Consider the following 18,330-nt stretch of genomic DNA (forward strand, 5'->3'; position numbering starts at 1 on the left):
TACCACAGGTGGGCTTTTCCACATGTGTCTCCAGCGTGTGTGGTTTACATTATAACAAAGCACTATCATAGATTTTGTCTGTGCATCTGTCTTTCTATATCATTATTTCTAACCCTCAAGTTCCTTATCCTTTACATTTCCACTAGATTCTCTTTGACAGAATTATCGACTCTTTTTTGGCAATAATTGTTGTTTGTTTGGTTGGTTAGTTGGAGATTGAGGAGAACAAAACCTAAGGGCTTAAGAATGAAAAGAAAGGCGAGTGCTAAGTGCCACACCTAGTGTTCCACTCCAGCTGGGGCTGCAGAAGGCGACAGTGATCTTGGTGATGTTTGAGCAGAGGACAGCAAACGTGGGCAAGTTGCTCAAAGGTATCGACAGGTACAAGCCTGAGAACTTGGCTATGCTGGAGCGGGATGGGGAGACACGGGCCAAGGAGAATGCCTATGACCTGGAGGCCAACCTGGCCATCCTGAAACTGTACCAGTTCAACCCAGCCTTCTTCCAGACCACAGTCACTGCCCAGGTTCTACTGAAAGCCCTCACCAACCTGCCCCACACCGACTTCACTCTGCCAATGTATGATCAACCAGGCACACCAGGAAGAGCGGCCCATCCAACAGATCTTGTACCTTGGAGACCTGCTGGAGACCTGCCACTTTCACGTCTTCTGGCGAGCCCTGGATGAGGACGTAGACCTCCTGGAAGGCATAACTGGCTTTGGAGACTCTGTCTGAAGATTTATCCGCCACGTGGTGGGCTTCACCCACCAGCACGTCGACCGCTGGCTGCTGGCTGAGATGCTCGGAGACCTGAGTGACAGCCAGCTGAGGGTGTGGATGAGCAAGTGTGCCTGGAGGGCAATGAGCCATGGCAGATCTTCATCTGCAGCCAAGAAGAGAGTGTTGACCCAAGAACATCACAGAGAAGACCAACTTTGATAGTGTGTCCAGCATCGTGGCCTCCTCCCAGGCCCTGTGTGCATTAATAAAGATTGTTCACTCCAAAGAAGAAAAAGGAGGAGGAGGAGGAGTAGGAGGAGGAGGAGGAGGAGGAGGGGAGGAGGAGGAGGAGGAGGAGGAGGAGGAGGAGGAGGAGGAGGAGGAGGAGGAGGAGGAGGAGGTGGTTCTTGGTGGAGTCCTAGCAGGGGCTTCTCCCAGAAAGAACAAGCCATGGTTAGAAACTGAGAACAGTCAGATTCGCTGCTACCCCATCTTCCAGAGAGAAGAGGGCTCTTAAAGCTCTGTTAATTGTGCTTGAGTGATGGATATTCTGTAAAAGCTTCTGAACTATAAAATTACGGGAGCTTTGAGCACACGGATGGCACTGTCCCAGAGAGAGTGGGGACATCATATGACTGTCCTCCACACCTGCCATCTCCCTTGAGGGTGTTCACCTATATTCTTTGTAGCATCCTTTTTATTTTATTTTATTTTATTCTATTTTATTTCTTCTTTATTTTTTATTGGATAGTTTTTTGTATTTACATTTCAAATGTTATCCCCTTTCCTGGGTCCCCCCTCTCTCATCTTCCTTCCCCCAACTTCTATGAAGGTGCTCCCCCTCCCACCCACCCTCACTCCCACCCCACTACTCTGGCATTCCCCTACACTGGGGCATCAAACCTTCTCAAGACCAAAGGCCTCTCCTACCATTGATGTCCAACAAGGCCATCCTCTGCTACATATGTGGCTGGAGCCATGGGTCCCCCCATGTGTACTCTTTGGTTGGTGGTTTAGTAACTAGGAGCTCTGGGGAATCCGGTTGGTTGATATTGTTGTCCTATGGGGTTGCAAACCCCTTCAGCTCCTTCAGTCCTTTCTCTAGCTCCTCCATTTGGGACCCCATTCTCAGTCTAATGATTGGCTGAAAGCACCTGCCTCTGTATTTTTCAGGCTTTGGCAGAGCTTCTCAGGAGACATCCATTTCAGGCTACTGTCAGCAAGCACTTCTTGGCATCCACAAAAGTGTCTGAGTTTGGTGTCTGTATATGGGATGGATCCCCAGGTGGGGCAGTCTGTGAGTGACCTTTCCTTCAGTCTCTGCTCCACTCTTTGTCCCTGTATTTCCTGTGGAGTATAGAATCCTTTTTAACAAGTAGATAAACATTGAGTAGAGAGATTCCCTGGGTTCTGGAAGCCACTTTAGCCAATGGACAAGTGGAAGAAAGAGTTGAGGAGACCAGTGAGCCAGAAATTCCAGAGGCCCTGGCTTGCTCCCTGGCATCTGAACTGGGACAATCTATCAATACTGCATCCTTCAGTTGTGAAATCTGACTGTAATTCAACTGAATTGAATTATGATACACAGCTGGTGTCTGCCAGAAAACTGATTGATGTGGGAGGGAAACACATCTGGCTGGGGAGCGTGTGGTGAGGAGTACGTAGGAGGAGAAAGCAATACATTTGCTTAGGGGGATTTTCCTATTATGCATTTTCTTTTTCATATATCCCTGGCCAGAAATTTTTAAAACATGATCTGGGGATTGAAAATATTCTTGGATTACGGATGGTTGCTGATGGTCTGACACTCAGTGACTGTCCCACAGATGTCTTCATCGTGGGCGGGATTAGTGAATTCACAACGACTTCACAACTGGCCTCAAGGTTTTGTTTTCTTTAGACTTTTTTTTATTGGCATAGGCTTCCTACATAGCCAGGTTAGACTTGAACTCACAATCCTGCCTCAGCCTCCCACATGCTTGGATTATAGGTAAGCTCCGCTACACAGGATTCCTAGTCATTTTCTTGATCTAGCTGTGTGACATCTCACACAATGGTAAATTCAGAGTGGCTATTTACAGGGCAGGAACAAAGTTACAATGTCTCCCAGGAAACTCCAGTTCTTCAACAAATAGCAGGTATCTTAGGTCCCAGATATAACATGGTATGAAAGACCCAAGGTCACCACCCAAGAGGCCTAATGGGACACATGGAAAAGTTTTAATGACAATTAAAATAGAACATGTCACCTGCACCTCAGTCTTGGTCTCTAGAACCAGGGATTGTCAGGAAAATGGCCGTGTCTAACTCTGGGCCAGAAACAAGATAAGCCTGGAGTATGTTGGAATGATGAAGGGTTTTTGTTTTTGCTTTTTGTTGTTTGGGGTTTTGTAATATTCAAACAAGAAGATAGAGCCTAGCAGTTAGACACAGAAAGCAACCAAGAAAGCACACAGTTGGTGTGACTATCATGGGCGTAACCAACCATTTCCTGATGGGGTCTGAGACCCATAGAGGAGGGAATCTATGCCTGCTACTGTAAACTTGGTGGCGAGGTGGCCATAGGCCCTGGGAAGAAAGAACACACTATTGTTGTTTAGCCGAATGGTTGTATTGGCAAACTGCCTTCTAAATGTGTGCTCATACTCATACTGTCAGCGCTGCCGTGAGCCTTCGTCAGACACAGATGCTTCTTCGTGCAATGGGTATCAGTTAACGCAGACACTCACAACTGATTAAAGTGCAGAGAACAAAGGGTGGGAGTGATCAGCTGGAGATCGGGTGCACACTGCTCTTTCACAGGTCGAGAGTTCAGTTCCCAGAATCCACATTAGGCAGCTCACAATAGCCTATAAATCCAGTTCCGAGAGATCGGATGTTCTCTTCTGGCTTCCTCAGGCACTGCACTCAACTTCCCACATCTACCTACAAATGTCAACACACACACACACACACACACACACACACACACACACACACACACACACGGAAATCTTTGAAAAAGGAAAATATTTTGTTTTTAAATGTTGAAAAGGTAAATAATGTGTGAGAGTTCACCCATAAACAGAGCACCTGTTTCTACCCCTGAGGGCTCAGGGAGCACAGCAGAAAGAACATAAGAGCCAGAGGGTGGGAAGGACTCCTAAAGAACCCTGTCTTCCGGAGACAACATGGATTCTGCACTCATGAGCTCACAGCAGATTTAGGTCCCTGTGTAAGGCCTGCACAGGATCAAACCAGAATGGGGGTGGGGCTCTTGAGGCTATACCCACTAGTTGAAGAATTATTAGCAGTTGATGGCTGCTGGGGAAGTGTAATTTTAATTTTTTAAATCTTATTTTTAATGATGGCTTTTAAATGGTTTAACCTCTCTTGTAGACCACCACCCACCAAAGGTAGTAGAAAAGAAAGGATATGGGGTGGGGGGAGAAGTGGGCCTGTTTAGGAAGGTTCTTTGGAGCAACTCCCATCTGTGTTGTCTGGAAATTGGTAGTTCAGTTCACAGGTCAGCAGGCAGTGGCAGTTCCGTCCACTCGGGTGCGAACACTTCAGGGATATACCAGCAGTCCAGTTCAGTAGAGTCATGACCTAACAGACACAGCCAAGCTTCAGCCATGGCTTGAGTCAGCAGGAGGGACTAGCAGGAACACCGGGAGAAGTTCTTGGCTGTGCCTCTCTCAGGGAAGCAAAGATCAGCAAAGACTCGAGACCCACAAGCAATTGCACAGCTAGCTGTGCCAGCAAACCAAGCTCTGTCCCCACCACTCTGTCAAGTCCGATTTATACTGTCCAAGCATTACATGTCCTTCACAACACGGGTCTTGCCTCAGCAAGCGCATCCAATCAGCCTGAGTCTGAGGAATCCCAATAAGTGCAGCTCAACTACGCAGTATAAAGTGGACCAACATATGCTGTCCTTTCACACGTTTGCTTTAGCAGAACATCCCCTCTCCTGTGTCTGCTTCAGTGAAACATTCCTTCACGATTCTGTCTAGTCTTTCAGGAAAACACTCCTTTATGTGTTTGCCCCAGCCAAACACCATCCAACACAACTGACTCTCCCAAGATCCCTTAAGTTTCCACTTCAGGGGAGGGAACATCAGTTTTCTTCAGGGCTGTGGTCTCCATGATGTTGTCCATGGGTGGTCCTACACCCATGCACGCACAGCAGCACCGATTGGACTCACTGAACTATTTAAAAAGGAGGAGAAAAAAAGAGGAGGAGGTAGAGAAGGAAGACAAGCATATGAAGGTGAGAGGGGAAATGTTGGCAGGTCCAAGGATGGGGAGGAGTAGAAAGATGAATATGATCAAAATACATTGTAGAACTCTATGAAAGAGTTAAAACTATGAACAAAAAAACATTGTAAAACTATATGAAATGGTTAAAGTATAAACAAAACAATATTACTTAAAAGGAAAGGTTTCCCAGAGGGCAAAACTGAAACAATTTTAGCAACATAATAACACTGCTGAGTTATAAGTATGAAGTCAGTGACCAGATAAACACAGTGGGCAAGGATGTGTCAGTTCCCATTCTGGTTCCTGTGATGAGAGAGGGGGCATACACAGCCTCAGGAAGAATCTATTTTTGCTCATGGTCTCAGATGGTTCCATCTACAGGCCTTGGGTCCATGAATTCCAGATTCATGTCCTAGTGAAAAGAGGTTGTAGAGGCAAACGGGAGAAGTGACTGAGGAAAGAATTAGGGGCCAGATGGAACAGTCCAAGTCACACTTCTAGAGTGTTTCCTCCAACCAGACCCCACCTCCTAGCCTGTCCAGAACATCCCAAGATAGTCCCAGTCCCTGGGAACTAGTCATTCAGCAGATGAGCCTGCTAGGGACATTCCTCAGTCAAACTGTAACACTTCCTTCTGGAAGGATTCAGACGATATCTATAGACACCCTGCCAGCAACCCCACTCCCTCCGACTGTATTGGCCCCAGTGACTTCTAACAAATGTGTATCATAGCTCAGAATGGGAAGGAAATCATCTTCCACAGTCTACAAGCCTTTGCCCCTACCAAGACCAATGTTGCCAACCACATGGTATATGAATAGCATTCACCTCTATTGCTGTTCCCCCTAAATCCATCGCCCCGGTCAAAGTCATCAGAAAAGAATCCCTGCCATTCAAACTGAAGGGCATTCAACAAAATACTCAGCCCAAGCAGTTGCTCCAAATAAATGGTCTGTCCACAAAAACACGGAAGAAACTAACGTGTGAGGACTTAGCACATGTGGGACTGAACAAAGGACATTCGTGAAAAGCCAGAGAAACCCACTGAGTGCCAGAAGCTTCATTTTAAAGTCATAGAGAGTGGCTTGTGGGTCCAGTTCAGCCGATAGAGTGTTTGCCTGGCTTACATGAATCCCTGGGCTCCATCCCCAGCATCTATAAACCTTCCCCAGAGCCCGAGGGAGGGGGCAGGAGAAGATAGAACACAAGTTCATCCTCAGCTTCATGGCATGTCTTACCATCCAGGCCTATATGTCAGTTTATACAAAAATATATTACAAGAGAGAGAGACAGAGAGAGAGAGAGAGAGAGAGAGAGAGAGAGAGAGAGACAGAGAGAGACAGAGAGAGACAGAGAGAGACAGAGAGAGACAGAGACAGAGACAGAGAGAGACAGAGAGACAGAGACAGAGAGACAGAGAGGAAAGACAGACAGACAGGGGAGAGAGAGACAGACAGAGAGGAGAGAGAGACAGACAGAACAGAGAGAGGGAGGGAGAGAGAGAGAGAGAGAGAGAGAGAGAGAGAGAGAGAGAGAGAGAGAGACTTGGGATGATAAATAGAGGGATCATAAGTTCAAAGCCAGTCGACACCCATGTGGCACTGACTCAGAAAACCTAAAATAAAAATAGATTTAAAAGCATGAAGGGTCTGGAGGTGTAGCTCAGTGGAGGACCACCTGCTCAGCAGCATTTAATATCACTAGCATCACAAAAAAGGTAATAAAAAAATTGAAAGCGTAGAACTGAGGTTGGATAAGTGTTGTGGTGTGAATTATAGGACACAATGAGAGCACACACCAGGAGCAGCTAATTGAAATGTAGATTTCAGGGCAAAGTACAAAACCTGGATGTAATTTTTTTTAATTAAAAACCCTACAGAGTCGTCGTCTAGAAGGGCCACTGTTATCAAGGTTAAAGGATTTCTTTTTTAATCTTTACATTATGATTATTTTCCTCTTTATTGCATTTTTTAACTTTTTATAGATTCTTTGTGAATTTCACATCATGCACCCCAATCCCACTCATCTCCCCCTCCCTTCGTATCTGCCTTCTGCCCTTGTAACACTCCCCACAAGAAAATAAAAAATAAAAATAAAACAATGACATAAAAACAACAATAAAACATCTTGTCATGGAAGCTGCAGTGTGTCAGTGTGTCCCACTGTACACCCTTTTGTCCGTACATTTTTGCTTCCCAGTGTTCGTTGCAATGAGTCACTGGTCTGGTTCCAGGCCTCTGGCTTCTGCCTCATTGTCAATACTGGATCCTCACCGGGACTCCTCTTGGATATCTGTTGCTGCCCTGTGTCATGTATACTGCAGCATTAGATCTGAAGGACTAGTCCCTTCACATGCTCCAGCAGTGAAGAGGGATAGATGTTAGGGTGGGCCAACTCAAAGCCCTGGATGTGGACCTGGGTGGTAGCTGACTTGGTCAGCCTGGCAGCTCTCTCGTGCTTACACCACCAGGGTGACCTCTCCAGCCCTGCCCCGGCCAGCCCGCCCATTAACACACTCAGAAAGGGGCAGGGCCAGCTCTCCCGCTCTCTCAGCATCAGGCTGGCTCACTTATTCTGACACCAGGACCAGCCAGCTCTACTGTGCTACTCAAGTGAGGTTCAGGGCATGCTCTCCTAAGTGTCACAGCCAGTGAGGGCGGGGCAAGCTCTGCGCAGGTCTTGGACATCAACAGGCACCAGGCTGCAGCCTAGGCCTTCAGCGTGGTCTTCAGTGGTAATATGAACCACGGACATCGACACAGACTGCAGCTTCATGACCACGGACCCAGACATGACCCCCAGCAGCAGCAACAGCAGTCAGGACTTCACTGTGGCCTTAGGTAGCAGTGCAGTCTGTTCCTCTCTCCCCATCCTCAAGTCTCCAGTTCCGCCTTTATTCACAGTGCTAGACCGTTCCACTTCTTTTTCTCTCCCATCCCTCTACCCACGTACTGCACATTAAAGTGGCTCTCTCTGAGGGAGGGCCACACAGCACCCTTTGAAATAAATAAATAAATAAATAAATAAATAAATAAATAAATAAATAAATAAATAAATAAATAAAATATCTTTGTTCTGGATGCTCATTAGGACTTGTCAACAGCATAGACAAACACAAAAGGAAACCTACTTTCTGGCTACCCATTCTCAGCCAGAGACCCTCTGAGTAACCGTTAAGTTACTCTGTGTTTTGTAGGAGAATTATAGAAATCATGGACATGGGTTCTCCTGTTGGAACTACAAAAATGTTATCATCACTCATTGCTCTCCAGCCTGCTCTTTTTTTAATCTTTATTTCATTTCATGTGTGTACCCGTGCACATGTGAGTGTTTCCATACCCAGCTTCTACATGGGTGCTAGAGTCCTGAATTCAGGTCCTCAAGTTTCCACAAGTGCTGTTATCCACTGAGCCATCTCCCCAGCCCTAGGATGTACTGGTTTTAGAGAAAATCACCACCAATGGTGCTGCCAAAGCACAGTAGTTTCCTGGCTCTGCCTGTACTGCAGGAGAACAGGAAAGGTGGAGATGAGGGGACGCCTAGACCGTCAGGGCAGAGCTGTGGTTTGGATGTTTGAATGCATCCTTCAAGGTTCATGTGCTGTGGGTTTGGTCCCCAAAGTGGCACCTTTAAGAACTGGGACTGAGAGGCTGGAACCATGACTCAACTGATAAGAGCATTGGCTTCTCTTCCAAAGGACCCAGGCTTGATTCCCAGCACCCACATGGTCCCTCACAACCACCTATAACTCTGGTTCCAGGGGATATGATGCTCTTTTCTGGCATCTAAGGGCAGCAGCATAGACATACATGCAGGCAAACATTCATAAACATAAAATGAATTTTTTTAAAGAAATAAAAAGGGGGGTCCACTTAGTAGGAGGTGATGGAGGGGGTCACTGGGACCACTAGCCTTGAAAGGGATTAATACAGGTCTCTCTGCATTCCCTTCTATAAGAATGGATTGCTATAAACAGTAAGATGCTGGGAGCATAGTTCAGTAATAGAAAGTTTGTATAGTAGTAAAAGGAAAACCCTGGGTTCAGTGCTCCATGTGTGGGTAGTGAATCTGGCTCCTGATTCACTTTGGCTTCTTGACCCACAGAGTGTGCTCCTCCTCCACTTGTGCCCCATCCCATTCTAACCCCAACTGCTAAAAGGCCCTACCCCAATGTCCAGGTTCATGGTTCTGGTGCTGCCTTGTCTTGGGTATTCAGCCCTCAAAACTCTGAGACATGCCGCTCTTTCTCTGTGAGGCACTCAACCTTGGGCGTTTCATTACAGCAACAGAAAATGGACTATGACAGCAAGGCTTGGTCTCAGCTGCATATTTCAAGGCCAGCCATCCTGATCCCGGGCATGAGTCTCCACATCTGGCATGATGGAGCTATGGGAGTGGAGAAAGCAATGAGAGAAGCCATTAGACACGTGGGGGAAACATCGGGGGGTAGCCCCTGGCGGTGGAGACACCTGGAGCTGAGGAGAAATATCAGCTCGGTGTGCAAGATGCACAGCGCACCCACGGCTCAGGGACTTGCTGCCTGGTGCCAGGAAAGATCTGGGAGGAGAGAGTGAGCCCGAGTCCCTCCCAAGCCTTGCCCCTCCAGATGGTACCACCTTTGGAAGCTGGTGAGGACAGGAAAGAACTGTCCTAAAGAGAGTTGAATTTTGAAACTACTTGAATAGTTGCCTGGAAAAGGTTTTTTTTTTTCATACCAAGAGGGGAAAAAAGAAAATGTTGGACACTGGAAGCAGCTTAAACATCTAACATGTTCTCCACTGTTTTGATGATGGTGGCTCTCTCTGCTTCAGGATTCTGGTGCAAGCCACAGACGTGACTTTTAATTTTCTTTCTTTATTTGTTTGTTTGTTTGTTTGTTTGTTTGCCTGTGAATGGTTGTTTTGTCTGCATGTGTGTCTGTGCAGCATGTACATGCAGTGCCTGCAGAACCCTGATCCTCTGAAACTGGTGTTACAGACAGTTGTGAGCTGCCACATGGGTGCTGGAAATCGAGCCAGGTCCTCTGGAAGAGCAGCCAGTGCTCTGAGCCTCTGAGCCCTATCATCTCTCCAGCCCCCAATTTACTACTTTTCTTATTTTAAAGCTTTTAGTTGGTTTCTAGAAGTTAGAAGTAGCATGGACAACGTTTGTGACCAGCACACGTGCATGGGCATCGGAATCTGTCACTCAGAGACCAGCAGGAGGCTGGAGCCGCACCTAGCAGTGAGCAGAGTAACTGAGACTCAGAAAGACTCTGCGCTGTCTCTCCCTTGAAATCACATTGTTCTGCCTACTTCTCCAGCATTGCTCCCACCCCAGGGCCTTGGCACTTGCTGACATATCTGTCTAGAACACTGTCCACCAAGATCTTGTCTTAATTGTCACCATGTCACCTCGGAGAATCTCCCCTGAGTGCCTTATCCAGTATGGTTCCCATTCAACTCTTCTTTTGCTGTCTCCTTCTTGTTTTCTTTGTAGCATGTATCATCTCTTAAAGTTGCTGCAATGTTTTCTTTCTGCTGATTATCTCCCAATTGCTACACTGGCACACTACACACACACACACACACACACACACACACACCACACCATATACACACACACTCATACACACATACACTCATAACACATACACCACACACACACACCACACACACACCACACACACACCACATACACACACACTTGTACACACATAACTCATAACACATACTCACACGCACACACACACACGCACACACATATACAATACTGTACACATCACACTTATACACACATATTCATACATACACATACCACACACACACACACCACATACACATACACTCGTACACAGGTACACTCATAACACATACATGCACACACACACATGCACCACACATATACAATACTATACACACCACACTTATACACACATATTCATAAATATACACACACATACACCACACACACCACATATACACACACTCGTACACACATATACTCATAACACATACTCACATGCACACACACACACACACACACACACACACACGTGCACAGACATTAGCATATTTATGCCTGCTATTCACAGCAATTCCTGATACATAATAGATAGATGCTTAAGGATTTACAGCCACTGAATGAATAAATGGCCCAGCGGGATATGGAAGTACCATGGCTTCCCCACTCACACTCTGACTGTCCCAAGGCTGGCTTTGCGCCTATTTTTTCCTGGGGCAATTATGAACGCCCTTCACATGCCTTGTCCTCACTGACACCTGTCCTTACTTTGTGCACTCCCAAAACAGAATTTTCTGTCAATATGCATGAACATTTTTAGGACTTATTTGTATATGTGTGTGTGTGTGTGTGTGTGTGTGTGTGTGTGAGAGAGAGAGAGAGAGAGAGAGAGAGAGAGAGAGAGAGAGAGAGAGAGAGAGAGAGATAGGCGGGGAGGGAGAATATGTTCTCAGAAGCCAGAAAATGGCATCTAATTCCCTGGAACTGGAATTACAGGGGACCGTAAGGCACCATGTGAATACTGGGAACAGAACCCAGGTTCTAGTTAGTAACAAGTAATTTATATTTCCAGTCTAATACATGAATAATTGAGGTTCAATTCAAATGAGAATTAAGAAGCTCCAAACACTGGTAAAGTTGTGGTTTCTGGCTTTGTTGGCTTTGTTCTGTGAACGCCAACTTGTCTTTTCTTGTCCAGTGGCCTGGTGGGTTGTCTCTCTGTTTTAAATGTGTTTGTTTGGGTTTATTTTTCTACCAACAGCATGTCAGGAACAGTAACTCCACCATGAATTTCAAAGATACATTTATTATTATGTCCAGTCTATCTTGTGTGGGAAAATCTACACATATTCATGGGTACATGTGTGGAGATGCACATGTGTGCACATGAGTATAGGAGGGAGTGTGATGTTGGGGGTCTTCTTCTATTACTCTCCACCTCAGTTTCTGAGGCAGGGCCTCTCTATGAATCTGGAGCTCACCATTTCAAGTATACTGACTGGCCAGAAAACCCCAGGACACGACCTGTCCCTACCTCCTCTGCTCGGGGATTACGAGGACCCTCCAACATGTCTGCTTTTTTTGACTATTGGTTTGGTTTGGTTTGGGTTTGGGTTTGGTTTTTAGAGACAGAGTCTCTCTCTCTGCATAGCCCTGGCTATCCTGGAAATCACTAAGTGCATCACCTGGAACTCACAGAAACTCGCCTGCCTCACATGACCTGCCTGGGCTGTCTTTTGTTTGTGGGTTTGGGTTGTTTGTTTGTTTGGTAACATGCCGGGGTCAAACTTGGGTCTTCATGTGGCCCTGGCAAGAACTTCATTAACTGAGCCATCCCCACAGTCCCTATGTTGTTCTACGTTACGCATTGGAATTTTTATTAGCATAGGGTCAAATGGGCCAGTGTTGTTTGGTTGGTTCTGTGGAGGTTTTTGTAGCTTTGGGAGCTCCTGTCCTGCTGATATTTAACTGACCTTCGATTTCAGGGCAGACTCTTGATGGCTTGGAGCTCCCCAGGCAAGTTCCACAGGCAGCCAGAGATTCATCACCAAACTTTCCAAATCCATCTTCGAAGCCCATCGAGTTCTCTCTGGCTGCTCTTGCAGACGCCTCCTTTAGGCACAGGCTGCTCAATGGCTGTAGATGCCAACTGTTCCCACCATGGGAATCTGGAAGACTGACAGCAGAGCAAGTGTAGAGACAGATTGGCACTAAAAACAGTCGTTGTTAGCAACAAACCGTGGGTCAAAGACTGGAACAGCAAAGATGGCGCTTTTCCCAACGTTGATACTTAAAGCCTAACAAGAAGAGAAACTGGTTAGGTACAGCAAGAGAAAATATCATCCAGGGTCTCCTGAGCTGCCTCAGATCTGCTCTCCTCGTCTGCTGGCCTCGGCTGGAATTACAAGCGTGCATCACCTTGCCGGGCTGCACCAATACGTTTGACTAATTATCAACATGCTGTCATGTTTGCCCATTACTGTGTATATGAGTAGATAGAAATACCTGTCTCCATGAAACCTTCAGGTGATTTACAGACCTGTGAGCCCTAGAGACCCACATATGGGAAAAGCAGGATGGTCAGGCGTCTAAACCAAGATCACAATTCTCACACCCTAGAGGGTATTTTCAATGATTCATTATTTTTATTTTATGTGCATTGATGTTTTGCCTACAAGTGTATCTGTGTAAGGGTATCAGGTACCATGTCCCATAGAACTGGAGTTACAGATAGTTGTGAGCTGTCATGGGGGTGGGGGTGCTAGGAAATAACCTGGGTCCTCTGGAAGAGCAGTTGGTGCACTTAACCATTGAACCATCTCTCCAGTCCAAATACACTGTTTTTCTTCCCAAGACGAGGTTTCTCTGTGTAACCCTAGCTGTCCTGGAGCTCTCTTTATAGACCAGGCTGGCCTTGAACTCAGAGATTCTCCCTGCCTCTTTGTCCTGAGTGCTGGGATCAAAGTCGAGCACCACCACACAGAGCTTCTCTGGAGGGTTTTCAAGTGTGCATGATATATATGTGTGTGTGCATGTGTGTCCTTGTGTGAGTGCAGATGTGTGCATGCCATGGCATGCATGTGAAGGTCAGAGAGTAGTGTCAGATGTCAGTTCTCACCATTCACTTTGAGGTAATGTCTTGTTGCTTCTGTGTATCCCAGTCAAGCTGGCGCTCAAGCCCCCAGAGGTTTTGTCTCTGCCTTCCATATGACCGCAGGAGCACTGGGGTTAGAGCTGCACACGCCCATATGCAGCTTTGCCTGGGTTCTGTCGATCTGGACGTCAGTCCTCATGTTAGCACTGCCCTGCTTTAACTACTCAGTAGTCTCAGCTCACTCTCTGGAGTGTTAGCAGAAATGCTACTTGGAATGAAGATACAGCTCAGCAGCTCCCAGTGCTTGCTACTCTTACAGAGGATGGGAGTTCAGTTACCAAGCCCCACATTGACTGCTTGTAATTCCAACTCCAGGAGATCCAAGGCCCTCTTCTGACCTTCAGAAATACCCACAAGAGTGCATGTGTGCACACACACATACACAGAGACAGGCACATACAAACAAAAATTAAAGTTGAGAAAAAAGAAATGCAGTAATTGTTAGCTAATTATCAACCCATAGTCCAGTTTTCCCAGTTGCACTTGGGACTACGTTTGGGAGAGTCAAAGACTTGATTTAAGATCACAACCACGATGAGTATTTCATGTGTGTTTCATGAGTATTTCATGAGTATTTCTTCTCTTGATGTTGTAACCAAATACCTGGCAGGAGGTAAGTTAAGGGAGAAAGGGTGATTTGGGTTCAGAGTTTTAAGAGTGATACAATTCAGCCCACGGTGGTCAGAGAATATGATGGTTGGTCACACTGCATCTGCATTCAGGAAGCAGAAACTGGAGCTGGGCTATCAAACCTCAAGGCCCACCTCCAGTGACCCGATTCCTTTAGCAAGGCCCCACCCACTAATGATTCCACAGCCTTCCCAAACAACACCACCGACTGGGGACCAAGTGCTTAACAACACGAGCCTGTGGAGGACACTTCACTTCAACTCAACAATACTCTTGTCTTTTTGCTTTCCTGTTACACCAAACAGATCCCAAGCCATTTTCTGTTGTAGCTTTGACACCTTTCAGAAAGCCAATGCAGTGTTTTGCACACTGCCCGTCAGCTTGAATTCCTGAGGTTGTCTCTTCACAGGTGTGTTGGAATGTTCCCAATGCCCCCATGAGAAGGCTCATTAAGGTCTGTGAGATCCCTGTGCTCACATGTCTACCCTCTCAAGGAACCTGACCATAATAACTGCCCTGTGGGAATCATTCCTGTCTACGTCATAATTATTTCTTTTCTTTTTCTTTTCTCTTTTTTTTTCTGCATTTATTTGAAAATGCCATAGTATGCATGTGGAGATCAAAGGACAACTTCCAGGAGAGGGTTCTTTTCTCCCACCAGGTCAGTCTTTGAGATTGAGCTCAGGCCCTCTTTACCTACTGAGCCATCTTGTCCACCCTCTCTCTTCTTTCCTAATAGCAGTATGCACTAGGGAATCCACATGGAGACTCCGTTTCTGCCATTATGAATTGGTAGTCAGAATATTTGAGAGTTTAGGAGCCACATTTAAAGATCTTGGCACAGATTTTGAAATAAAAGTTGTCTTATTTGGGGTTTTTATTGGTGTGAATAAAACATGACCAAAAAGCAAGTTGGGAAGGGAAATATTTATTTGGCTTACACTTCCACATGGTTGCTCACTAACGAAGGAAGCCAGGACAGGAACTCAAGCACAGCAGGGACCTGGAGGCAGGAGCTGATGCAGAGGCCAGGGAGGAGTGCTGCTTACTGGCTTGCTCCTCATGGCTTGTTCAGTCTTCTTCTTATAGAACTCAGGACCACCAGCCCACCATAGCACCACCCACAATGGGCTGGGTCCTCCCCAATCAATCACTAAGAAAATGCCCTAAGCTGGATCTTAGGGAAGCTCTTTTCAATCGATATTTTTCTCCTTTCAGGTAACTCCAGCTTGTGTCAGGTTGTCACAAAACTAGGCAGCACAAAAGGGGTATCTGTACCACTGTGACACTGCCCTGCCTATGTGTGTGCATGAGTATGTGGCTTGTGCAAATGCTACAAGCTTTCTGATGAGGAGATGCTTCATATGCACTCTGTCCCTCTCCAACCCAACTCTACAACCAGCCATTCCTTCAATCTCTTCATGGCAGCAGACACATAGAAATAAGATCTGGTGCTCAGGCGGGTCCAAGCCTCCTGGGACGTCAAAGTTTGGATTCAAGGCACTGTTAACAAAAACAGAGAGAGACTTGTGGTGCCCACTTCCCTATTGCAAGATCACAAGCTGTATTTGGTGGAACTTCCCGATGGTGTAGCTGTAAGTCACCTGAGTAGACTCACTGGTTCACAAGGCTGGACTTGGGTGTATCACGTACCCTGTCTTTCTCAGTGAACAGACATTTGATTATTTTAGTTTTTATATTTTATTTATTTTATGTGTAAGAATGTTTTGCCTGCATGTATGTATATGTACTAGTTGCATGACTTATGCCTGTGGAGGTCATAAGAAATGTCAGGGGCCCTAGAGCTGACATTAGGGATGGTTGAGAGCCACCGTGTGAGTGCTGGGAACTGGTTCTGGTTCTCTGAAGGAACAACAAACATTGTCATCAACTGAGCCATCTCTCCAGCCTGAACAGGTGTTCCAGGAAAAAAATCATGTGAACCCAGGCATGGAAAGCCACAAGGCAGCTGCAGAAGCTTGGCTCTAAGCTGGGACCAAAGGGCAGGTGTCTTTCACTGGTTTCTGTAGCTCATTCTGGGATCAACACTTATTTAGTTTTTGCATAGCCTCTGTCCTGTGAGGATCAACAGTGTAGTTGTCCTGCATCCCCATGGCCATGAGGTAGCACTGCACGAAATGATCACCAGGACCAGGAAGGCTCCTGAGGAAGGACAGACAGGAAGGACAAGCAGGTGGACCACACACCCAGAGCTGGCAAAGCTCCGTGCTATTTAAGGAGAAGATAAACACCATCCCCAAGGTCTGCAGGCTTCTCATTTATTAGGAGGCTTTGCCTCAAATGCCTAAAACCTTCTCTCTCTCTCTCTCTCTCCCTCTCTCTCTCTCTCTCTCTCTCTCTCTCTCTCTCTCTCTCTCTGTAGAAAATCCTGGCACAATCAAGCCCATTTCCCTGGATGAGCTTCTTCATCCTTTCTGCTTTCTGAATCCTGTTGTTCTGACAAATGTTGAGATGGCTGGTGACACACTGTCACCTCCTACACTCTCACAACACATACCCTTCGTGGAGATCACAGCAGGCTTTTCCTGCCACCCCAGGAGAGAAAACCTTAAAAATTGCCGTTTACCTGGTACCAATCCCTTCATAGTTCTGTATCTGTCTGCTTGCCTATGTTTCGAAGAGGTAAGAGAAGCCTGGAACCCCAGCACTCACACATTCAAAAATTACAAAGTCCAATTTCTCTTCCATTTCTATTTCATGACTCCATGTACCCTCATACTCCTTGTTTTCCTTAAGTTGTCAGCATCTAGGTGGAAAGATGGAAAGGGAGAGGGTGGAGGGAGGAAAGAAGAGAGGAGGGAGGGAGGATGGAGGGAAGAAAAGACAAGGGGAGGGAGGAGGGAGGGAAGAGAGAGGGAAAAGGGGGAAAAGGAAGGGAGGAGGGAAGGAGGAGAGAAAGAGGAACTCACAGGAGGAATTCTCCTTCATTCCTGAATGATTTTCATTGCAACACCACAACCAAATATTTTAGGTCTTTAAGGGCACAGTTGTTTTGTTTAAGTGTTTCAAAGTTCTGACATTGGACTTGCTCATGTCAGAGAATCTCATCAGCCTATGGGACCACAGCTCTGGAAGAGAAGGAGAGCAAAGATGAGAGGATGCTGAGCCAACAGGTAACACTTGCCCTCTCTGCATTTGGACTTCATACTGGCCTTGGACACATGCAGTTATTTCCCGTTTACCATGATACCAACAGACTAAATGAGATGCCTGGCTCTACCCAGTCCCGCCCTTTGAGATGAGGTCACAGACCAAGACAGAGTAAGGGTCTGTCCTGGATGGGGAGTTTAGCTGTATTGGAAAGAGAACAAACTGTGCTGACTGCAGATGCACAGGTCTATTCTGAAGCTTGGCACGACTAGGCGTCCAGCCAGGGGCTTGGAAGGGCTTGGTTTCCTGTCCCTCTAAGTCATCTTTCACCCTTCAAAACTGTACTGAGGGTCAGTGCTATTTGATGGGGCAAAAATGAGCAGGATCTCTCAAGTTTTTGTCCACAAAAAAGCAAAGATGATCATCAACACCCAACTTACACCTGCACCATGAGATGTTTATAGCCAAAGGGGCACCACCTTTGGATACAAATGCACTGCCTGTCTTTGCTCCATCTGCTATATAGGCACTGTGAATTTTCTGGGGAGCCAAGTGGATTTCTCAAGTCTTCAAAAGATGGGGAGCAGCTGGAGAAAGCAGAAGCTGAGTTGGTCTCATGAGAGCATCCAGCAAAGGTATCAGAGCTTAAGACTGCTACTCAAGCCCGTGGGAGAGAGACCTCACCGCCTGGTCAGGTGGGCACTCCTGAGGCTGCAGAGCGGAGGAGACCACCAACACTACCCACCCCTGCCCACATCCCTGGCCCAAGAGACAACTGTATAAGGCCTCTGGGTTCCTGTAGGGGAGGGCCCAGGAGCGGCAGGACCCCTGCGCCTGAGACACCGCCGGAACCTGAAGGAAACAGACCGGATAAACAGTTCTCTGCACCCAAATCCCGTGGGAGGGAGAGCTAAACCTTCAGAGAGGCAGACACGCCTGGGAAACCAGAAGAGACTGCACTCTGCTCAC

General features: G+C 46.7%; 1 pseudogene; it reads left to right on the plus strand.

Annotated features, from left to right (window-relative positions):
- Nucleotides 1-328: 328 nt before the first annotated feature.
- On the plus strand, nt 329-9,538 carry LOC148007803 (eukaryotic translation initiation factor 3 subunit K pseudogene; annotated as a pseudogene).
- Nucleotides 9,539-18,330: the final 8,792 nt, after the last annotated feature.

The sequence above is a fragment of the Rattus norvegicus genome, chromosome 1 (genome assembly GCF_021556685.1).
Source record: "Rattus norvegicus strain SHRSP/BbbUtx chromosome 1, alternate assembly SHRSP_T2T, whole genome shotgun sequence".
NCBI lineage: Eukaryota > Metazoa > Chordata > Mammalia > Rodentia > Muridae > Rattus > Rattus norvegicus.